Consider the following 26,046-nt stretch of genomic DNA (forward strand, 5'->3'; position numbering starts at 1 on the left):
TTTATGCGTTTTTAAGCGTTTTTGTCAATTTCGCGCGTAAAGTACTCAAACTTGGTTTTGATGCGAAACCGGGGCTGATTAAGGCCTTGGTTATGCAAGGATTAATGTTGTGCGTAAGCTTTGATTAGTGACACAGTCAAAAACTACAAATGATCATGAAAAGAACACGAAACAACCACAAACACTTAAACAAAATTCTGATCTAGCAAACTGTCGACCAGCCCTCTTTCGGCTCAGCTTCTAGGAGTCCACGGAGATTGTTAGAATGGTTTTAGGACCTTGATAGCTAGATCCAAGTACCAAGATTCCACTTCCACTTTAGCCTAGGTCCTGGATGCATAGGTTTGTTCTCCACGAGTCGTGCAAGGTGGTCTGGTCACTAGTTTGATGCTGTCAATTTCGCGTTTTTATTTATCAATTTCGCGCGTAAAGTAGGTCAAACATGGTTTGCTATGCACGAAACTTGGCACACAACACTATTTGGCATATATTATTGTGTTGAAATGGTTAGACTTGATAATAATAGTCATATGCTAGAAATTAGAAGTTAAGTTGCGATTTTATGGGTTTTTAAGCGTTTTTGTCAATTTCGCGCGTAAAGTAGGTCAAACATGGTTTGTTATGCACGAAACTTGGCACACAACACTATTTGGCATATATTATTGTTTTGAAATGGTTAGAATATATAATAATAGTCATATGCTAGAAATTAGAAGTTAAGTTGCGATTTTATGGGTTTTTAAGCGTTTTTGTCAATTTCGCACGTAAAGTAGGTCAAACATGGTTTGTTATGCACGAAACTTGGCACACAACACTATTTGGCATATATTATTGTGTTGAAATGGTTAGAATTGATAATAATAGTCATATGCTAGAAATTAGAAGTTAAGTTGCGATTTTTGCGTTTTTAAGCGTTTTTGTCAATTTCGCGCGTAAAGTACTCAAACTTGGTTTTGATGCAAAACCGGGGCTGATTAAGGCCTTCGTTATGCAAGGATTAGTTTTGTGCGTAAGATTTGATTAATGACACAGTCAAAAACTACAAATGATCATGAAAAGAACACGAAACAACCACAAACACTTAAACAAAATTCTGATCTAGCAAACTGTCGACCAGCCCTCCTTCGGCTCAGCTTCTAGGAGTCCACGGGTATTGTTAGAATGGTTTTAGGACCTTGATAGCTAGAACCATGTACCAAGATTCCATTTCCACTTTAGCCTAGGTCCTGGATGCATAGGTTTGGTCTCCACGTGTCGTGCAAGGTGGTCTGGTCACTAGTTTGATACTGTCAATTTCATGTTTTTATTTGTCAATTTTGCGCGTAAAGTAGGTCAAACATGGTTTGTTATGCACGAAACTTGGCACACAACACTATTTGGCATATATTATTGTGTTGAAATGGTTATACTTGATAATAATAGTCATATGCTAGAAATTAGAAGTTAAGTTGCGATTTTATGGGTTTTTAAGCGTTTTTGTCAATTTCGCGCGTAAAGTAGGTCAAACATGGTTTGTTATGCACGAAACTTGGCACACAACACTATTTGGCACATATTATTGTGTTGAAATGGTTAGAATTGATAATAATAGTCATATGCTAGAAATTAGAACTTAAGTTGCGATTTTATGCGTTTTTAAGCGTTTTTGTCAATTTCGCGCGTAAAATACTCAAACATGGTTTTGATGCGAAACCGGGGCTGATTAAGGTCTTGGTTATGCAAGGATTAGTTTTGTGCGTAAGATTTGATTAATGACACAGTCAAAAACTACAAATGATCATGAAAAGAACACGAAACAACCACAAACACTTAAACAAAATTCTGATCTAGCAAACTGTCGACCAGCCCTCCTTCGGCTCAGCTTCTAGGAGTCCACGGGTATTGTTAGAATGGTTTTAGGACCTTGATAGCTAGATCCATGTACCAAGATTCCATTTCCACTTTAGCCTAGGTCCTGGATGCATAGGTTTGGTCTCCACGAGTCGTGCAAGGTGGTCTGGTCACTAGTTTGATGCTGTCAATTTCGCGTTTTTATTTGTCAATTTCGCGCGTAAAGTAGGTCAAACATGGTTTGCTATGCACGAAACGTGGCACACAACACTATTTGGCATATATTATTGTGTTGAAATGGTTAGAATTGATAATAATAGTCATATGCTAGAAATTAGAAGTTAAGTTGCGATTTTATGGGTTTTTAAGCGTTTTTGTCAATTTCGCCGCGTAAAGTAGGTCAAACATGGTTTGTTATGCACGAAACTTGGCACACAACACTATTTGGCATATATTATTGTGTTGAAATGGTTAGAATTGATAATAATACTCATATGCTAGAAATTAGAAGTTAAGTTGCGATTTTATGGGTTTTTAAGCGTTTTTGTCAATTTCGCACGTAAAGTAGGTCAAACATGGTTTGTTATGCACGAAACTTGGCACACAACACTATTTGGCATATATTATTGTGTTGAAATGGTTAGAATTGATAATAATAGTCATATGCTAGAAATTAGAAGTTAAGTTGCGATTTTATGCGTTTTTAAGCGTTTTTGTCAATTTCGCGCGTAAAGTACTCAAACTTGTTTTTGATGCGAAACCGGGGCTGATTAAGGCCTTGGTTATGCAAGGATTAATGTTGTGCGTAAGCTTTGATTAGTGACACAGTCAAAAACTACAAATGATCATGAAAAGAACACGAAACAACCACAAACACTTAAACAAAATTCTGATCTAGCAAACTGTCGACCAGCCCTCTTTCGGCTCAGCTTCTAGGAGTCCACGGGGATTGTTAGAATGGTTTTAGGACCTTGATAGCTAGATCCAAGTACCAAGATTCCACTTCCACTTTAGCCTAGGTCCTGGATGCATTGGTTTGTTCTCCATGAGTCGTGCAAGGTGGTCTGGTCACTAGTTTGATGCTGTCAATTTCGCGTTTTTATTTATCAATTTCGCGCGTAAAGTAGGTCAAACATGGTTTGCTATGCACGAAACTTGGCACACAACACTATTTGGCATATATTATTGTGTTGAAATGGTTAGACTTGATAATAATAGTCATATGCTAGAAATTAGAAGTTAAGTTGCGATTTTATGGGTTTTTAAGCGTTTTTGTCAATTTCGCGCGTAAAGTAGGTCAAACATGGTTTGTTATGCACGAAACTTGGCACACAACACTATTTGGCATATATTATTGTTTTGAAATGGTTAGAATATATAATAATAGTCATATGCTAGAAATTAGAAGTTAAGTTGCGATTTTATGGGTTTTTAAGCGTTTTTGTCAATTTCGCGCGTAAAGTAGGTCAAACATGGTTTGTTATGCACGAAACTTGGCACACAACACTATTTGGCATATATTATTGTGTTGAAATGGTTAGAATTGATAATAATAGTCATATGCTAGAAATTAGAAGTTAAGTTGCGATTTTATGCGTTTTTAAGCGTTTTTGTCAATTTCGCGCGTAAAGTACTCAAACTTGGTTTTGATGCAAAACCGGGGCTGATTAAGGCTTTGGTTATGCAAGGATTAGTTTTGTGCGTAAGATTTGATTAATGACACAGTCAAAAACTACAAATGATCATGAAAAGAACACGAAACAACCACAAACACTTAAACAAAATTCTGATCTAGCAAACTGTCGACCAGCCCTCCTTCGGCTCAGCTTCTAGGAGTCCACGGGGATTGTTAGAATGGTTTTAGGACCTTGATAGCTAGAACCATGTACCAAGATTCCATTTCCACTTTAGCCTAGGTCCTGGATGCATAGGTTTGGTCTCCACGTGTCGTGCAAGGTGGTCTGGTCACTAGTTTGATGCTGTCAATTTCATGTTTTTATTTGTCAATTTTGCGCGTAAAGTAGGTCAAACATGGTTTGTTATGCACGAAACTTGGCACACAACACTATTTGGCATATATTATTGTGTTGAAATGGTTATACTTGATAATAATAGTCATATGCTAGAAATTAGAAGTTAAGTTGCGATTTTATGGGTTTTTAAGCGTTTTTGTCAATTTCGCGCGTAAAGTAGGTCAAACATGGTTTGTTATGCACGAAACTTGGCACACAACACTATTTGGCATATATTATTGTGTTGAAATGGTTAGAATTGATAATAATAGTCATATGCTAGAAATTAGAACTTAAGTTGCGATTTTATGCGTTTTTAAGCGTTTTTGTCAATTTCGCGCGTAAAATACTCAAACATGGTTTTGATGCGAAACCGGGGCTGATTAAGGTCTTGGTTATGCAAGGATTAGTTTTGTGCGTAAGATTTGATTAATGACACAGTCAAAAACTACAAATGATCATGAAAAGAACACGAAACAACCACAAACACTTAAACAAAATTCTGATCTAGCAAACTGTCGACCAGCCCTCCTTCGGCTCAGCTTCTAGGAGTCCACGGGTATTGTTAGAATGGTTTTAGGACCTTGATAGCTAGATCCATGTACCAAGATTCCATTTCCACTTTAGCCTAGGTCCTGGATGCATAGGTTTGGTCTCCACGAGTCGTGCAAGGTGGTCTGGTCACTAGTTTGATGCTGTCAATTTCGCGTTTTTATTTGTCAATTTCGCGCGTAAAGTAGGTCAAACATGGTTTGCTATGCACGAAACTTGGCACACAACACTATTTGGCATATATTATTGTGTTGAAATGGTTAGAATTGATAATAATAGTCATATGCTAGAAATTAGAAGTTAAGTTGCGATTTTATGGGTTTTTAAGCGTTTTTGTCAATTTCGCGCGTAAAGTAGGTCAAACATGGTTTGTTATGCACGAAACTTGGCACACAACACTATTTTGCATATATTATTGTGTTGAAATGGTTCGAATTGATAATAATAGTCATATGCTAGAAATTAGAAGTTAAGTTGCGATTTTATGGGTTTTTAAGCGTTTTTGTCAATTTCGCACGTAAAGTACTCAAACTTGGTTTTGATGCGAAACCGGGGCTGAGTAAGGCCTTGGTTATGCAAGGATTAGTTTTGTGCGTAAGATTTGATTAATGACACAATCAAAAACTACAAATGATCATGAAAAGAACACGAAACAACCACAAACACTTAAACAAAATTCTGATCTAGCAAACTGTCGACCAGCCCTCCTTCGGCTCAGCTTCTAGGAGTCCACGGGTATTGTTAGAATGGTTTTAGGACCTTGATAGCTAGATCCATGTACCAAGATTCCATTTCCAGTTTAGCCTAGGTCCTGGATGCATAGGTTTGGTCTCCACGTGTCGTGCAAGGTGGCCTGGTCACTAGTTTGATGCTGTCAATTTCGTGTTTTTATTTGTCAATTTCGCGCGTAAAGTAGGTCAAACATGGTTTGTTATGCACGAAACTTGGCACACAACACTATTTGGCATATATTATTGTGTTGAAATGGTTAGACTTGATAATAATAGTCATATGCTAGAAATTAGAAGTTAAGTTGCGATTTTATGGGTTTTTAAGCGTTTTTGTCAATTTCGCGCGTAAAGTAGGTCAAACATGGTTTGTTATGCACGAAACTTGGCACACAACACTATTTGGCATATATTATTGTGTTGAAATGGTTAGAATATATAATAATAGTCATATGCTAGAAATAGGAAGTTAAGTTGCGATTTTATGGGTTTTTAAGCGTTTTTGTCAATTTCGCGCGTAAAGTAGGTCAAACATGGTTTGTTATGCACGAAACTTGGCACACAACACTATTTGGTATATATTATTGTGTTGAAATGGTTAGAATTGATAATAATAGTCATATGCTAGAAATTAGAACTTAAGTTGCGATTTTATGCGTTTTTAAGCGTTTTTGTCAATTTCGCGCGTAAAGTACTCAAACTTGGTTTTGATGCGAAACCGGGGCTGATTAAGGCCTTGGTTATGCAAGGATTAGTTTTGTGCGTAAGATTTGATTAATGACACAGTCAAAAACTACAAATGATCATGAAAAGAACACGAAACAACCACAAACACTTAAACAGAATTCTGATCTAGCAAACTGTCGACCAGCCCTCTTTCGGCTCAGCTTCTAGGAGTCCACGGGGATTGTTAGAATGGTTTTAGGACCGTGATAGCTAGATCCAAGTACCAAGATTCCACTTCCACTTTAGCCTAGGTCCTGGATGCATAGGTTTGGTCTCCACCAGTCGTTCAAGGTGGTCTGGTCACTAGTTTGATGCTGTCAATTTCGCGTTTTTATTTGTCAATTTCGCGCGTAAAGTAGCTCAAACATGGTTTGCTATGCACGAAACTTGGCACACAACACTATTTGGCATATATTATTGTGTTGAAATGGTTAGACTTGATAATAATAGTCATATGCTAGAAATTAGAAGTTAAGTTGCGATTTTATGCGTTTTTAAGCGTTTTTGTCAATTTCGCGCGTAAAGTACTCAAACTTGGTTTTGATGCAAAACCGGGGCTGATTAAGGCCTTGGTTATGCAAGGATTAATGTTGTGCGTAAGCTTTGATTAATGACACAGTCAAAAACTACAAATGATCATGAAAAGAACACGAAACAACCACAAACACTTAAACAAAATTCTGATCTAGCAAACTGTCGACCAGCCCTCTTTCGGCTCAGCTTCTAGGAGTCCACGGGGATTGTTAGAATGGTTTTAGGACCTTGATAGCTAGATCCAAGTACCAAGATTCCACTTCCACTTTAGCCTAGGTCCTGGATGCATAGGTTTGGTCTCCACCAGTCGTGCAAGGTGGTCTGGTCACTAGTTTGATGCTGTCAATTTCGCGTTTTTATTTGTCAATTTCGCGCGTAAAGTAGCTCAAACATGGTTTGCTATGCACGAAACTTGGCACACAACACTATTTGGCATATATTATTGTGTTGAAATGGTTAGACTTGATAATAATAGTCATATGCTAGAAATTAGAAGTTAAGTTGCGATTTTATGGGTTTTTAAGCGTTTTTGTCAATTTCGCGCGTAAAGTAGGTCAAACATGGTTTGTTATGCACGAAACTTGGCACACAACACTATTTGGCATATATTATTGTGTTGAACTGGTTAGAATTGATAATAATAGTCATATGCTAGAAATTAGAAGTTAAGTTGCGATTTTATGCGTTTTTAAGCGTTTTTGTCAATTTCGCGCGTAAAGTACTCAAACTTGGTTTTGATGCGAAACCGGGGCTGATTAAGGCCTTGGTTATGCAAGGATTAGTTTTGTGCGTAAGATTTGATTAATGACACAGTCAAAAACTACAAATGATCATGAAAAGAACACGAAACAACCACAAACACTTAAACAAAATTCTGATCTAGCAAACTGTCGACCAGCCCTCCTTCGGCTCAACTTCTAGGAGTCCACGGGTATTGTTAGAATGGTTTTAGGACCTTGATAGCTAGATCCTTGTACCAAGATTCCATTTCCACTTTAGCCTAGGTCCTGGATGCATAGGTTTGGTCTCCACGAGTCGTGCAAGGTGGTCTGGTCACTAGTTTGATGCTGTCAATTTCGCGTTTTTATTTGTCAATTTCGCGCGTAAAGTAGGTCAAACATGGTTTGCTATGCACGAAACTTGGCACACAACACTATTTGGCATATATTATTGTGTTGAAATGGTTAGAATTGATAATAATAGTCATATGCTAGAAATTAGAAGTTAAGTTGCGATTTTATGGGTTTTTAAGCGTTTTTGTCAATTTCGCGCGTAAAGTAGGTCAAACATGGTTTGCTATGCACGAAACTTGGCACACAACACTATTTGGCATATATTATTGTGTTGAAATGGTTAGACTTGATAATAATAGTCATATGCTAGAAATTAGAAGTTAAGTTGCGATTTTATGGGTTTTTAAGCGTTTTTGTCAATTTCGCGCGTAAAGTAGGTCAAACATGGTTTGTTATGCACGAAACTTGGCACACAACACTATTTGGCATATATTATTGTGTTGAAATGGTTAGAATTGATAATAATAGTCATATGCTAGAAATTAGAAGTTAAGTTGCGATTTTATGCGTTTTTAAGCGTTTTTGTCAATTTCGTGCGTAAAGTACTCAAACTTGGTTTTGATGCGAAACCGGGGCTGATTAAGGTCTTGGTTATGCAAGGATTAGTTTTGTGCGTAAGATTTGATTAATGACACAGTCAAAAACTACAAATGATCATGAAAAGAACACGAAACAACCACAAACACTTAAACAAAATTCTGATCTAGCAAACTGTCGACCAGCCCTCCTTCGGCTCAGCTTCTAGGAGTCCACGGGTATTGTTAGAATGGTTTTAGGACCTTGATAGCTAGATCCATGTACCAAGATTCCATTTCCACTTTAGCCTAGGTCCTGGATGCATAGGTTTGGTCTCCACGTGTCGTGCAAGGTGGTCTGGTCACTAGTTTGATGCTGTCAATTTCGTGTTTTTATTTGTCAATTTCGCGCGTAAAGTAGGTCAAACATGGTTTGTTATGCACGAAACTTGGCACACAACACTATTTGGCATCTATTATTGTGTTGAAATGGTTATACTTGATAATAATAGTCATATGCTAGAAATTAGAAGTTAAGTTGCGATTTTATGGGTTTTTAAGCGTTTTTGTCAATTTCGCGCGTAAAGTAGGTCAAACATGGTTTGTTATGCACGAAACTTGGCACACAACACTATTTGGCATATATTATTGTGTTGAAATGGTTAGAATTGATAATAATAGTCATATGCTAGAAATTAGAAGTTAAGTTGCGATTTTATGCGTTTTTAAGCGTTTTTGTCAATTTCGCGCGTAAAGTACTCAAACTTGGTTTTGATGCGAAACCGGGGCTGATTAAGGCCTTGGTTATGCAAGGATTAATGTTGTACGTAAGCTTTGATTAATGACACAGTCAAAAACTACAAATGATCATGAAAAGAACACGAAACAACCACAAACACTTAAACAAAATTCTGATCTAGCAAACTGTCGACCAACCCTCTTTCGGCTCAGCTTCTAGGAGTCCACGGGGATTGTTAGAATGGTTTTAGGACCTTGATAGCTAGATCCAAGTACCAAGATTCCACTTCCACTTTAGCCTAGGTCCTGGATGCATAGGTTTGGTCTCCACCAGTCGTGCAAGGTGGTCTGGTCACTAGTTTGATGCTGTCAATTTCGCGTTTTTATTTGTCAATTTCGCGCGTAAAGTAGGTCAAACATGGTTTGCTATGCACGAAACTTGGCACACAACACTATTTGGCATATATTATTGTGTTGAAATGGTTAGACTTGATAATAATAGTCATATGCTAGAAATTAGAAGTTAAGTTGCGATTTTATGGGTTTTTAAGCGTTTTTGTCAATTTCGCGCGTAAAGTAGGTCAAACATGGTTTGTTATGCACGAAACTTGGCACACAACACTATTTGGCATATATTATTGTGTTGAAATGGTTAGAATTGATAATAATAGTCATATGCTAGAAATTAGAAGTTAAGTTGCGATTTTATGCGTTTTTAAGCGTTTTTGTCAATTTCGCGCGTAAAGTACTCAAACTTGGTTTTGATGCGAAACCGGGGCTGATTAAGGCCTTGGTTATGCAAGGATTAATGTTGTACGTAAGCTTTGATTAATGACACAGTCAAAAACTACAAATGATCATGAAAAGAACACGAAACAACCACAAACACTTAAACAAAATTCTGATCTAGCAAACTGTCGACCAACCCTCTTTCGGCTCAGCTTCTAGGAGTCCACGGGGATTGTTAGAATGGTTTTAGGACCTTGATAGCTAGATCCAAGTACCAAGATTCCACTTCCACTTTAGCCTAGGTCCTGGATGCATAGGTTTGGTCTCCACCAGTCGTGCAAGGTGGTCTGGTCACTAGTTTGATGCTGTCAATTTCGCGTTTTTATTTGTCAATTTCGCGCGTAAAGTAGGTCAAACATGGTTTGCTATGCACGAAACTTGGCACACAACACTATTTGGCATATATTATTGTGTTGAAATGGTTAGACTTGATAATAATAGTCATATGCTAGAAATTAGAAGTTAAGTTGCGATTTTATGGGTTTTTAAGCGTTTTTGTCAATTTCGCGCGTAAAGTAGGTCAAACATGGTTTGTTATGCACGAAACTTGGCACACAACACTATTTGGCATATATTAATGTGTTGAAATGGTTCGAATTGATAATAATAGTCATATGCTAGAAATTAGAAGTTAAGTTGCGATTTTATGGGTTTTTAAGCGTTTTTGTCAATTTCGCACGTAAAGTACTCAAACTTGGTTTTGATGCGAAACCGGGGCTGATTAAGGCCTTGGTTATGCAAGGATTAGTTTTGTGCGTAAGATTTGATTAATGACACAGTCAAAAACTACAAATGATCATGAAAAGAACACGAAACAACCACAAACACTTAAACAAAATTCTGATCTAGCTAACTGTCGACCAGCCCTCCTTCGGCTCAGCTTCTAGGAGTCCACGGGTATTGTTAGAATGGTTTTAGGACCTTGATAGCTAGATCCATGTACCAAGATTCCATTTCCACTTTAGCCTAGGTCCTGGATGCATAGGTTTGGTCTCCACGTGTCGTGCAAGGTGGTCTGGTCACTAGTTTGATGCTGTCAATTTCGTGTTTTTATTTGTCAATTTCGCGCGTAAAGTAGGTCAAACATGGTTTGTTATGCACGAAACTTGGCACACAACACTATTTGGCATATATTATTGTGTTGAAATGGTTAGAATTGATAATAATAGTCATATGCTAGAAATTAGAAGTTAAGTTGCGATTTTATGGGTTTTTAAGCGTTTTTGTCAATTTCGCGCGTAAAGTAGGTCAAACATGGTTTGTTATGCACGAAACTTGGCACACAACACTATTTGGCATATATTAATGTGTTGAAATGGTTCGAATTGATAATAATAGTCATATGCTAGAAATTAGAAGTTAAGTTGCGATTTTATGGGTTTTTAAGCGTTTTTGTCAATTTCGCACGTAAAGTACTCAAACTTGGTTTTGATGCGAAACCGGGGCTGATTAAGGCCTTGGTTATGCAAGGATTAGTTTTGTGCGTAAGATTTGATTAATGACACAGTCAAAAACTACAAATGATCATGAAAAGAACACGAAACAACCACAAACACTTAAACAAAATTCTGATCTAGCAAACTGTCGACCAGCCCTCCTTCGGCTCAGCTTCTAGGAGTCCACGGGTATTGTTAGAATGGTTTTAGGACCTTGATAGCTAGATCCATGTACCAAGATTCCATTTCCACTTTAGCCTAGGTCCTGGATGCATAGGTTTGGTCTCCACGTGTCGTGCAAGGTGGTCTGGTCACTAGTTTGATGCTGTCAATTTCGTGTTTTTATTTGTCAATTTCGCGCGTAAAGTAGGTCAAACATGGTTTGTTATGCACGAAACTTGGCACACAACACTATTTGGCATATATTATTGTGTTGAAATGGTTATACTTGATAATAATAGTCATATGCTAGAAATTAGAAGTTAAGTTGCGATTTTATGGGTTTTTAAGCGTTTTTGTCAATTTCGCGCGTAAAGTAGGTCAAACATGGTTTGTTATGCACGAAACTTGGCACACAACACTATTTGGCATATATTATTGTGTTGAAATGGTTAGAATTGATAATAATAGTCATATGCTAGAAATTAGAAGTTAAGTTGCGATTTTATGCGTTTTTAAGCGTTTTTGTCAATTTCGCGCGTAAAGTACTTAAACTTGGTTTTGATGCGAAACCGGGGCTGATTAAGGCCTTGGTTATGCAAGGATTAATGTTGTACGTAAGCTTTGATTAATGACACAGTCAAAAACTACAAATGATCATGAAAAGAACACGAAACAACCACAAACACTTAAACAAAATTCTGATCTAGCAAACTGTCGACCAGCCCTCTTTCGGCTCAGCTTCTAGGAGTCCACGGGGATTGTTAGAATGGTTTTAGGACCTTGATAGCTAGATCCAAGTACCAAGATTCCACTTCCACTTTAGCCTAGGTCCTGGATGCATAGGTTTGGTCTCCACCAGTCGTGCAAGGTGGTCTGGTCACTAGTTTGATGCTGTCAATTTCGCGTTTTTATTTGTCAATTTCGCGCGTAAAGTAGGTCAAACATGGTTTGCTATGCACGAAACTTGGCACACAACACTATTTGGCATATATTATTGTGTTGAAATGGTTAGACTTGATAATAATAGTCATATGCTAGAAATTAGAAGTTAAGTTGCGATTTTATGGGTTTTTAAGCGTTTTTGTCAATTTCGCGCGTAAAGTAGGTCAAACATGGTTTGTTATGCACGAAACTTGGCACACAACACTATTTGGCATATATTAATGTGTTGAAATGGTTCGAATTGATAATAATAGTCATATGCTAGAAATTAGAAGTTAAGTTGCGATTTTATGGGTTTTTAAGCGTTTTTGTCAATTTCGCACGTAAAGTACTCAAACTTGGTTTTGATGCGAAACCGGGGCTGATTAAGGCCTTGGTTATGCAAGGATTAGTTTTGTGCGTAAGATTTGATTAATGACACAGTCAAAAACTACAAATGATCATGAAAAGAACACGAAACAACCACAAACACTTAAACAGAATTCTGATCTAGCAAACTGTCGACCAGCCCTCTTTCGGCTCAGCTTCTAGGAGTCCACGGGGATTGTTAGAATGGTTTTAGGACCGTGATAGCTAGATCCAAGTACCAAGATTCCACTTCCACTTTAGCCTAGGTCCTGGATGCATAGGTTTGGTCTCCACCAGTCGTTCAAGGTGGTCTGGTCACTAGTTTGATGCTGTCAATTTCGCGTTTTTATTTGTCAATTTCGCGCGTAAAGTAGCTCAAACATGGTTTGCTATGCACGAAACTTGGCACACAACACTATTTGGCATATATTATTGTGTTGAAATGGTTAGACTTGATAATAATAGTCATATGCTAGAAATTAGAAGTTAAGTTGCGATTTTATGCGTTTTTAAGCGTTTTTGTCAATTTCGCGCGTAAAGTACTCAAACTTGGTTTTGATGCAAAACCGGGGCTGATTAAGGCCTTGGTTATGCAAGGATTAATGTTGTGCGTAAGCTTTGATTAATGACACAGTCAAAAACTACAAATGATCATGAAAAGAACACGAAACAACCACAAACACTTAAACAAAATTCTGATCTAGCAAACTGTCGACCAGCCCTCTTTCGGCTCAGCTTCTAGGAGTCCACGGGGATTGTTAGAATGGTTTTAGGACCTTGATAGCTAGATCCAAGTACCAAGATTCCACTTCCACTTTAGCCTAGGTCCTGGATGCATAGGTTTGGTCTCCACCAGTCGTGCAAGGTGGTCTGGTCACTAGTTTGATGCTGTCAATTTCGCGTTTTTATTTGTCAATTTCGCGCGTAAAGTAGGTCAAACATGGTTTGCTATGCACGAAACTTGGCACACAACACTATTTGGCATATATTATTGTGTTGAAATGGTTAGACTTGATAATAATAGTCATATGCTAGAAATTAAAAGTTAAGTTGCGATTTTATGTGTTTTTAAGCGTTTTTGTCAATTTCGCGCGTAAAGTAGGTCAAACATGGTTTGTTATGCACGAAACTTGGCACACAACACTATTTGGCATATATTATTGTGTTGAAATGGTTAGAATTGATAATAATAGTCATATGCTAGAAATTAGAAGTTAAGTTGCGATTTTATGCGTTTTTAAGCGTTTTTGTCAATTTCGTGCGTAAAGTACTCAAACTTGGTTTTGATGCGAAACCGGGGCTGATTAAGGTCTTGGTTATGCAAGGATTAGTTTTGTGCGTAAGATTTGATTAATGACACAGTCAAAAACTACAAATGATCATGAAAAGAACACGAAACAACCACAAACACTTAAACAAAATTCTGATCTAGCAAACTGTCGACCAGCCCTCCTTCGGCTCAGCTTCTAGGAGTCCACGGGTATTGTTAGAATGGTTTTAGGACCTTGATAGCTAGATCCATGTATCAAGATTCCATTTCCACTTTAGCCTAGGTCCTGGATGCATAGGTTTGGTCTCCACGTGTCGTGCAAGGTGGTCTGGTCACTAGTTTGATGCTGTCAATTTCGTGTTTTTATTTGTCAATTTCGCGCGTAAAGTAGGTCAAACATGGTTTGTTATGCACGAAACTTGGCACACAACACTATTTGGCATATATTATTGTGTTGAAATGGTTATACTTGATAATAATAGTCATATGCTAGAAATTAGAAGTTAAGTTGCGATTTTATGGGTTTTTAAGCGTTTTTGTCAATTTCGCGCGTAAAGTAGGTCAAACATGGTTTGTTATGCACGAAACTTGGCACACAACACTATTTGGCATATATTATTGTGTTGAAATGGTTATACTTGATAATAATAGTCATATGCTAGAAATTAGAAGTTAAGTTGCGATTTTATGGGTTTTTAAGCGTTTTTGTCAATTTCGCGCGTAAAGTAGGTCAAACATGGTTTGTTATGCACGAAACTTGGCACACAACACTATTTGGCATATATTATTGTGTTGAAATGGTTAGAATTGATAATAATACTCATATGCTAGAAATTAGAAGTTAAGTTGCGATTTTATGGGTTTTTAAGCGTTTTTGTCAATTTCGCACGTAAAGTAGGTCAAACATGGTTTGTTATGCACGAAACTTGGCACACAACACTATTTGGCATATATTATTGTGTTGAAATGGTTAGAATTCATAATAGTCATATGCTAGAAATTAGAAGTTAAGTTGCGATTTTATGCGTTTTTAAGCGTTTTTGTCAATTTCGCGCGTAAAGTACTCAAACTTGGTTTTGATGCGAAACCGGGGCTGATTAAGGCCTTGGTTATGCAAGGATTAATGTTGTGCGTAAGCTTTGATTAGTGACACAGTCAAAAACTACAAATGATCATGAAAAGAACACGAAACAACCACAAACACTTAAACAAAATTCTGATCTAGCAAACTGTCGACCAGCCCTCTTTCGGCTCAGCTTCTAGGAGTCCACGGGGATTGTTAGAATGGTTTTAGGACCTTGATAGCTAGATCCAAGTACCAAGATTCCACTTCCACTTTAGCCTAGGTCCTGGATGCATAGGTTTGGTCTCCACGAGTCGTGCAAGGTGGTCTGGTCACTAGTTTGATGCTGTCAATTTCGCGTTTTTATTTATCAATTTCGCGCGTAAAGTAGGTCAAACATGGTTTTCTATGCACGAAACTTGGCACACAACACTATTTGGCATATATTATTGTGTTGAAATGGTTAGACTTGATAATAATAGTCATATGCTAGAAATTAGAAGTTATGTTGCGATTTTATGGGTTTTTAAGCGTTTTTGTCAATTTCGCGCGTAAAGTAGGTCAAACATGGTTTGTTATGCACGAAACTTGGCACACAACACTATTTGGCATATATTATTGTGTTGAAATGGTTAGAATATATAATAATAGTCATATGCTAGAAATTAGAAGTTAAGTTGCGATTTTATGGGTTTTTAAGCGTTTTTGTCAATTTCGCGCGTAAAGTAGGTCAAACATGGTTTGTTATGCACGAAACTTGGCACACAACACTATTTGGCATATATTATTGTGTTGAAATGGTTAGAATTGATAATAATAGTCATATGCTAGAAAATAGAAGTTAAGTTGCGATTTTATGCGTTTTTAAGCGTTTTTGTCAATTTCGCGCGTAAAGTACTCAAACTTGGTTTTGATGCGAAACCGGGGCTGATTAAGGCCTTGGTTATGCAAGGATTAGTTTTGTGCGTAAGATTTGATTAATGACACAGTCAAAAACTACAAATGATCATGAAAAGAACACGAAACAACCACAAACACTTAAACAAAATTCTGATCTAGCAAACTGTCGACCAGCCCTCTTTCGGCTCAGCTTCTAGGAGACCACGGGGATTGTTAGAATGGTTTTAGGACCTTGATAGCTAGATCCAAGTACCAAGATTCCACTTCCACTTTAGCCTAGGTCCTGGATGCATAGGTTTGGTCTCCACCAGTCGTGCAAGGTGGTCTGGTCACTAGTTTGATGCTGTCAATTTCGCGTTTTTATTTGTCAATTTCGCGCGTAAAGTAGCTCAAATATGGTTTGCTATGCACGAAACTTGGCACACAACACTATTTGGCATATATTATTGTGTTGAAATGGTTAGACTTGATAATAATAGTCATATGCTAGAAATTAGAAGTTAAGTTGCGATTTTATGGGTTTTTAAGCGTTTTTGTCAATTTCGCGCGTAAAGTAGGTCAAACATGGTTTGTTATGCACGAAACTTGGCACACAACACTATTTGGCATATATTATTGTGTTGAACTGGTTAGAATTGATAATAATAGTCATATGCTAGAAATTAGAAGTTAAGTTGCGATTTTATGCGTTTTTAAGCGTTTTTGTCAATTTCGCGCGTAAAGTACTCAAACTTGGTTTTGATGCGAAACCGGGGCTGATTAAGGCCTTGGTTATGCAAGGATTAGTTTTGTGCGTAAGATTTGATTAATGACACAGTCAAAAACTACAAATGATCATGAAAAGAACACGAAACAACCACAAACACTTAAACAAAATTCTGATCTAGCAAACTGTCGACCAGCCCTCCTTCGGCTCAGCTTCTAGGAGTCCACGGGTATTGTTAGAATGGTTTTAGGACCTTGATAGCTAGATCCATGTACCAAGATTCCATTTCCACTTTAGTCTAGGTCCTGGATGCATAGGTTTGGTCTCCACGAGTCGTGCAAGGTGGTCTGGTCACTAGTTTGATGCTGTCAATTTCGCGTTTTTATTTGTCAATTTCGCGCGTAAAGTAGGTCAAACATGGTTTGCTATGCACGAAACTTGGCACACAACACTATTTGGCATATATTATTGTGTTGAAATGGTTAGAATTGATAATAATAGTCATATGCTAGAAATTAGAAGTTAAGTTGCGATTTTATGGGTTTTTAAGCGTTTTTGTCAATTTCGCGCGTAAAGTAGGTCAAACATGGTTTGTTATGCACGAAACTTGGCACACAACACTATTTGGCATATATTAATGTGTTGAAATGGTTCGAATTGATAATAATAGTCATATGCTAGAAATTAGAAGTTAAGTTGCGATTTTATGGGTTTTTAAGCGTTTTTGTCAATTTCGCACGTAAAGTACTCAAACTTGGTTTTGATGCGAAACCGGGGCTGATTAAGGCCTTGGTTATGCAAGGATTAGTTTTGTGCGTAAGATTTGATTAATGACACAGTCAAAAACTACAAATGATCATGAAAAGAACACGAAACAACCACAAACACTTAAACAAAATTCTGATCTAGCAAACTGTCGACCAGCCCTCCTTCGGCTCAGCTTCTAGGAGTCCACGGGTATTGTTAGAATGGTTTTAGGACCTTGATAGCTAGATCCATGTACCAAGATTCCATTTCCACTTTAGCCTAGGTCCTGGATGCATAGGTTTGGTCTCCACGTGTCGTGCAAGGTGGTCTGGTCACTAGTTTGATGCTGTCAATTTCGTGTTTTTATTTGTCAATTTCGCGCGTAAAGTAGGTCAAACATGGTTTGTTATGCACGAAACTTGGCACACAACACTATTTGGCATATATTATTGTGTTGAAATGGTTATACTTGATAATAATAGTCATATGCTAGAAATTAGAAGTTAAGTTGCGATTTTATGGGTTTTTAAGCGTTTTTGTCAATTTCGCGCGTAAAGTAGGTCAAACATGGTTTGTTATGCACGAAACTTGGCACACAACACTATTTGGCATATATTATTGTGTTGAAATGGTTAGAATTGATAATAATAGTCATATGCTAGAGATTAGAAGTTAAGTTGCGATTTTATGCGTTTTTAAGCGTTTTTGTCAATTTCGCGCGTAAAGTACTCAAACTTGGTTTTGATGCGAAACCGGGGCTGATTAAGGCCTTGGTTATGCAAGGATTAATGTTGTACGTAAGCTTTGATTAATGACACAGTCAAAAACTACAAATGATCATGAAAAGAACACGAAACAACCACAAACACTTAAACAAAATTCTGATCTAGCAAACTGTCGACCAGCCCTCTTTCGGCTCAGCTTCTAGGAGTCCACGGGGATTGTTAGAATGGTTTTAGGACCTTGATAGCTAGATCCAAGTACCAAGATTCCACTTCCACTTTAGCCTAGGTCCTGGATGCATAGGTTTGGCCTCCACCAGTCGTGCAAGGTGGTCTGGTCACTAGTTTGATGCTGTCAATTTCGCGTTTTTATTTGTCAATTTCGCGCGAAAAGTAGGTCAAACATGGTTTGCTATGCACGAAACTTGGCACACAACACTATTTGGCATATATTATTGTGTTGAAATGGTTAGACTTGATAATAATAGTCATATGCTAGAAATTAGAAGTTAAGTTGCGATTTTATGGGTTTTTAAGCGTTTTTGTCAATTTCGCGCGTAAAGTAGGTCAAACATGGTTTGTTATGCACGAAACTTGGCACACAACACTATTTGGCATATATTATTGTGTTGAAATGGTTAGAATTGATAATAATAGTCATATGCTAGAAATTAGAAGTTAAGTTGCGATTTTATGCGTTTTTAAGCGTTTTTGTCAATTTCGTGCGTAAAGTACTCAAACTTGGTTTTGATGCGAAACCGGGGCTGATTAAGGTCTTGGTTATGCAAGGATTAGTTTTGTGCGTAAGATTTGATTAATGACACAGTCAAAAACTACAAATGATCATGAAAAGAACACGAAACAACCACAAACACTTAAACAAAATTCTGATCTAGCAAACTGTCGACCAGCCCTCCTTCGGCTCAGCTTCTAGGAGTCCACGGGTATTGTTAGAATGGTTTTAGGACCTTGATAGCTAGATCCATGTACCAAGATTCCAATTCCACTTTAGCCTAGGTCCTTGATGCATAGGTTTGGTCTCCACGTGTCGTGCAAGGTGGTCTGGTCACTAGTTTGATGCTGTCAATTTCGTGTTTTTATTTGTCAATTTCGCGCGTAAAGTAGGTCAAACATGGTTTGTTATGCACGAAACTTGGCACACAACACTATTTGGCATATATTATTGTGTTGAAATGGTTATACTTGATAATAATAGTCATATGCTAGAAATTAGAAGTTAAGTTGCGATTTTATGGGTTTTTAAGCGTTTTTGTCAATTTCGCGCGTAAAGTAGGTCAAACATGGTTTGTTATGCACGAAACTTGGCACACAACACTATTTGGCATATATTATTGTGTTGAAATGGTTAGAATTGATAATAATACTCATATGCTAGAAATTAGAAGTTAAGTTGCGATTTTATGGGTTTTTAAGCGTTTTTGTCAATTTCGCACGTAAAGTAGGTCAAACATGGTTTGTTATGCACGAAACTTGGCACACAACACTATTTGGCATATATTATTGTGTTGAAATGGTTAGAATTCATAATAGTCATATGCTAGAAATTAGAAGTTAAGTTGCGATTTTATGCGTTTTTAAGCGTTTTTGTCAATTTCGCGCGTAAAGTACTCAAACTTGGTTTTGATGCGAAACCGGGGCTGATTAAGGCCTTGGTTATGCAAGGATTAATGTTGTGCGTAAGCTTTGATTAGTGACACAGTCAAAAACTACAAATGATCATGAAAAGAACACGAAACAACCACAAACACTTAAACAAAATTCTGATCTAGCAAACTGTCGACCAGCCCTCTTTCGGCTCAGCTTCTAGGAGTCCACGGGGATTGTTAGAATGGTTTTAGGACCTTGATAGCTAGATCCAAGTACCAAGATTCCACTTCCACTTTAGCCTAGGTCCTGGATGCATAGGTTTGGTCTCCACGAGTCGTGCAAGGTGGTCTGGTCACTAGTTTGATGCTGTCAATTTCGCGTTTTTATTTATCAATTTCGCGCGTAAAGTAGGTCAAACATGGTTTGCTATGCACGAAACTTGGCACACAACACTATTTGGCATATATTATTGTGTTGAAATGGTTAGACTTGATAATAATAGTCATATGCTAGAAATTAGAAGTTATGTTGCGATTTTATGGGTTTTTAAGCGTTTTTGTCAATTTCGCGCGTAAAGTAGGTCAAACATGGTTTGTTATGCACGAAACTTGGCACACAACACTATTTGGCATATATTATTGTGTTGAAATGGTTAGAATATATAATAATAGTCATATGCTAGAAATTAGAAGTTAAGTTGCGATTTTATGGGTTTTTAAGCGTTTTTGTCAATTTCGCGCGTAAAGTAGGTCAAACATGGTTTGTTATGCACGAAACTTGGCACACAACACTATTTGGCATATATTATTGTGTTGAAATGGTTAGAATTGATAATAATAGTCATATGCTAGAAATTAGAAGTTAAGTTGCGATTTTATGCGTTTTTAAGCGTTTTTGTCAATTTCGCGCGTAAAGTACTCAAACTTGGTTTTGATGCGAAACCGGGGCTGATTAAGGCCTTGGTTATGCAAGGATTAGTTTTGTGCGTAAGATTTGATTAATGACACAGTCAAAAACTACAAATGATCATGAAAAGAACACGAAACAACCACAAACACTTAAACAAAATTCTGATCTAGCAAACTGTCGACCAGCCCTCTTTCGGCTCAGCTTCTAGGAGTCCACGGGGATTGTTAGAATGGTTTTAGGACCTTGATAGCTAGATCCAAGTACCAAGATTCCACTTCCACTTTAGCCTAGGTCCTGGATGCATAGGTTTGGTCTCCACCAGTCGTGCAAGGTGGTCTGGTCACTAGTTTGATGCTGTCAATTTCGCGTTTTTATTTGTCAATTTCGCGCGTAAAGTAGCTCAAACATGGTTTGCTATGCACGAAACATGGCACACAACACTATTTGGCATATATTATTTTGTTGAAATGGTTAGACTTGATAATAATAGTCATATGCTAGAAATTAGAAGTTAAGTTGCGATTTTATGGGTTTTTAAGCGTTTTTGTCAATTTCGCGCGTAAAGTAGGTCAAACATGGTTTGTTATGCACGAAACTATGCACACAACACTATTTGGCATATATTATTGTGTTGAACTGGTTAGAATTGATAATAATAGTCATATGCTAGAAATTAGAAGTTAAGTTGCGATTTTATGCGTTTTTAAGCGTTTTTGTCAATTTCGCGCGTAAAGTACTCAAACTTGGTTTTGATGCGAAACCGGGGCTGATTAAGGCCTTGGTTATGCAAGGATTAGTTTTGTGCGTAAGATTTGATTAATGACACAGTCAAAAACTACAAATGATCATGAAAAGAACACGAAACAACCACAAACACTTAAACAAAATTCTGATCTAGCAAACTGTCGACCAGCCCTCTTTCGGCTCAGCTTCTAGGAGTCCACGGGGATTGTTAGAATGGTTTTAGGACCTTGATAGCTAGATCCAAGTACCAAGATTCCACTTCCACTTTAGCCTAGGTCCTGGATGCATAGGTTTGGTCTCCACCAGTCGTGCAAGGTGGTCTGGTCACTAGTTTGATGCTGTCAATTTCGCGTTTTTATTTGTCAATTTCGCGCGTAAAGTAGCTCAAACATGGTTTGCTATGCACGAAACATGGCACACAACACTATTTGGCATATATTATTTTGTTGAAATGGTTAGACTTGATAATAATAGTCATATGCTAGAAATTAGAAGTTAAGTTGCGATTTTATGGGTTTTTAAGCGTTTTTGTCAATTTCGCGCGTAAAGTAGGTCAAACATGGTTTGTTATGCACGAAACTATGCACACAACACTATTTGGCATATATTATTGTGTTGAACTGGTTAGAATTGATAATAATAGTCATATGCTAGAAATTAGAAGTTAAGTTGCGATTTTATGCGTTTTTAAGCGTTTTTGTCAATTTCGCGCGTAAAGTACTCAAACTTGGTTTTGATGCGAAACCGGGGCTGATTAAGGCCTTGGTTATGCAAGGATTAGTTTTGTGCGTAAGATTTGATTAATGACACAGTCAAAAACTACAAATGATCATGAAAAGAACACGAAACAACCACAAACACTTAAACAAAATTCTGATCTAGCAAACTGTCGACCAGCCCTCCTTCGGCTCAGCTTCTAGGAGTCCACGGGTATTGTTAGAATGGTTTTAGGACCTTGATAGCTAGATCCATGTACCAAGATTCCATTTCCACTTTAGCCTAGGTCCTGGATGCATAGGTTTGGTCTCCACGAGTCGTGCAAGGTGGTCTGGTCACTAGTTTGATGCTGTCAATTTCGCGTTTTTATTTGTCAATTTCGCGCGTAAAGTAGGTCAAACATGGTTTGCTATGCACGAAACTTGGCACACAACACTATTTGGCATATATTATTGTGTTGAAATGGTTAGAATTGATAATAATAGTCATATGCTAGAAATTAGAAGTTAAGTTGCGATTTTATGGGTTTTTAAGCGTTTTTGTCAATTTCGCGCGTAAAGTAGGTCAAACATGGTTTGCTATGCACGAAACTTGGCACACAACACTATTTGGCATATATTATTGTGTTGAAATGGTTAGACTTGATAATAATAGTCATATGCTAGAAATTAGAAGTTAAGTTGCGATTTTATGGGTTTTTAAGCGTTTTTGTCAATTTCGCGCGTAAAGTAGGTCAAACATGGTTTGTTATGCACGAAACTTGGCACACAACACTATTTGGCATATATTATTGTGTTGAAATGGTTAGAATTGATAATAATAGTCATATGCTAGAAATTAGAAGTTAAGTTGCGATTTTATGCGTTTTTAAGCGTTTTTGTCAATTTCGCGCGTAAAGTACTCAAACTTGGTTTTGATGCGAAACCGGGGCTGATTAAGGCCTTGGTTATGCAAGGATTAATGTTGTACGTAAGCTTTGATTAATGACACAGTCAAAAACTACAAATGATCATGAAAAGAACACGAAACAACCACAAACACTTAAACAAAATTCTGATCTAGCAAACTGTCGACCAGCCCTCTTTCGGCTCAGCTTCTAGGAGTCCACGGGGATTGTTAGAATGGTTTTAGGACCTTGATAGCTAGATCCAAGTACCAAGATTCCACTTCCACTTTAGCCTAGGTCCTGGATGCATAGGTTTGGTCTCCACCAGTCGTGCAAGGTGGTCTGGTCACTAGTTTGATGCTGTCAATTTCGCGTTTTTATTTGTCAATTTCGCGCGTAAAGTAGGTCAAACATGGTTTGCTATGCACGAAACTTGGCACACAACACTATTTGGCATATATTATTGTGTTGAAATGGTTAGACTTGATAATAATAGTCATATGCTAGAAATTAGAAGTTAAGTTGCGATTTTATGGGTTTTTAAGCGTTTTTGTCAATTTCGCGCGTAAAGTAGGTCAAACATGGTTTGTTATGCACGAAACTTGGCACACAACACTATTTGGCATATATTATTGTGTTGAAATGGTTAGAATTGATAATAATAGTCATATGCTAGAAATTAGAAGTTAAGTTGCGATTTTATGCGTTTTTAAGCGTTTTTGTCAATTTCGTGCGTAAAGTACTCAAACTTGGTTTTGATGCGAAACCGGGGCTGATTAAGGTCTTGGTTATGCAAGGATTAGTTTTGTGCGTAAGATTTGATTAATGACACAGTCAAAAACTACAAATGATCATGAAAAGAACACGAAACAACCACAAACACTTAAACAAAATTCTGATCTAGCAAACTGTCGACCAGCCCTCCTTCGGCTCAGCTTCTAGGAGTCCACGGGTATTGTTAGAATGGTTTTAGGACCTTGATAGCTAGATCCATGTACCAAGATTCCATTTCCACTTTAGCCTAGGTCCTGGATGCATAGGTTTGGTCTCCACGTGTCGTGCAAGGTGGTCTGGTCACTAGTTTGATGCTGTCAATTTCGTGTTTTTATTTGTCAATTTCGCGCGTAAAGTAGGTCAAACATGGTTTGTTATGCACGAAACTTGGCACACAACACTATTTGGCATATATTATTGTGTTGAAATGGTTATACTTGATAATAATAGTCATATGCTAGAAATTAGAAGTTAAGTTGCGATTTTATGGGTTTTTAAGCGTTTTTGTCAATTTCGCGCGTAAAGTAGGTCAAACATGGTTTGTTATGCACGAAACATGGCACACAACACTATTTGGCATATATTATTGTGTTGAAATGGTTAGAATTGATAATAATACTCATATGCTAGAAATTAGAAGTTAAGTTGCGATTTTATGGGTTTTTAAACGTTTTTGTCAATTTCGCACGTAAAGTAGGTCAAACATGGTTTGTTATGCACGAAACTTGGCACACAACACTATTTGGCATATATTATTGTGTTGAAATGGTTAGAATTCATAATAGTCATATGCTAGAAATTAGAAGTTAAGTTGCGATTTTATGCGTTTTTAAGCGTTTTTGTCAATTTCGCGCGTAAAGTACTCAAACTTGGTTTTGATGCTAAACCGGGGCTGATTAAGGCCTTGGTTATGCAAGGATTAATGTTGTGCGTAAGCTTTGATTAGTGACACAGTCAAAAACTACAAATGATCATGAAAAGAACACGAAACAACCACAAACACTTAAACAAAATTCTGATCTAGCAAACTGTCGACCAGCCCTCTTTCGGCTCAGCTTCTAGGAGTCCACGGGGATTGTTAGAATGGTTTTAGGACCTTGATAGCTAGATCCAAGTACCAAGATTCCACTTCCACTTTAGCCTAGGTCCTGGATGCATAGGTTTGGTCTCCACGAGTCGTGCAAGGTGGTCTGGTCACTAGTTTGATGCTGTCAATTTCGCGTTTTTATTTATCAATTTCGCGCGTAAAGTAGGTCAAACATGGTTTGCTATGCACGAAACTTGGCACACAACACTATTTGGCATATATTATTGTGTTGAAATGGTTAGACTTGATAATAATAGTCATATGCTAGAAATTAGAAGTTAAGTTGCGATTTTATGGGTTTTTAAGCGTTTTTGTCAATTTCGCGCGTAAAGTAGGTCAAACATGGTTTGTTATGCACGAAACTTGGCACACAACACTATTTGGCATATATTATTGTGTTGAAATGGTTAGAATATATAATAATAGTCATATGCTAGAAATTAGAAGTTAAGTTGCGATTTTATGGGTTTTTAAGCGTTTTTGTCAATTTCGCGCGTAAAGTAGGTCAAACATGGTTTGTTATGCACGAAACTTGGCACACAACACTATTTGGCATATATTATTGTGTTGAAATGGTTAGAATTCATAATAGTCATATGCTAGAAATTAGAAGTTAAGTTGCGATTTTATGCGTTTTTAAGCGTTTTTGTCAATTTCGCGCGTAAAGTACTCAAACTTGGTTTTGATGCGAAACCGGGGCTGATTAAGGCCTTGGTTATGCAAGGATTAATGTTGTGCGTAAGCTTTGATTAGTGACACAGTCAAAAACTACAAATGATCATGAAAAGAACACGAAACAACCACAAACACTTAAACAAAATTCTGATCTAGCAAACTGTCGACCAGCCCTCTTTCGGCTCAGCTTCTAGGAGTCCACGGGGATTTTTAGAATGGTTTTAGGACCTTGATAGCTAGATCCAAGTACCAAGATTCCACTTCCACTTTAGCCTAGGTCCTGGATGCATAGGTTTGGTCTCCACGAGTCGTGCAAGGTGGTCTGGTCACTAGTTTGATGCTGTCAATTTCGCGTTTTTATTTATCAATTTCGCGCGTAAAGTAGGTCAAACATGGTTTGCTATGCACGAAACTTGGCACACAACACTATTTGGCATATATTATTGTGTTGAAATGGTTAGACTTGATAATAATAGTCATATGCTAGAAATTAGAAGTTAAGTTGCGATTTTATGGGTTTTTAAGCGTTTTTGTCAATTTCGCGCGTAAAGTAGGTCAAACATGGTTTGTTATGCACGAAACTTGGCACACAACACTATTTGGCATATATTATTGTGTTGAAATGGTTAGAATATATAATAATAGTCATATGCTAGAAATTAGAAGTTAAGTTGCGATTTTATGGGTTTTTAAGCGTTTTTGTCAATTTCGCGCGTAAAGTAGGTCAAACATGGTTTGTTATGCACGAAACTTGGCACACAACACTATTTGGCATATATTATTGTGTTGAAATGGTTATAATTGATAATAATAGTCATATGCTAGAAATTAGAAGTTAAGTTGCGATTTTATG

This window comes from Amaranthus tricolor, chromosome 1, assembly GCF_026212465.1.
Source record: "Amaranthus tricolor cultivar Red isolate AtriRed21 chromosome 1, ASM2621246v1, whole genome shotgun sequence".
In the NCBI taxonomy this organism is placed as follows: Eukaryota; Viridiplantae; Streptophyta; class Magnoliopsida; order Caryophyllales; family Amaranthaceae; genus Amaranthus; species Amaranthus tricolor.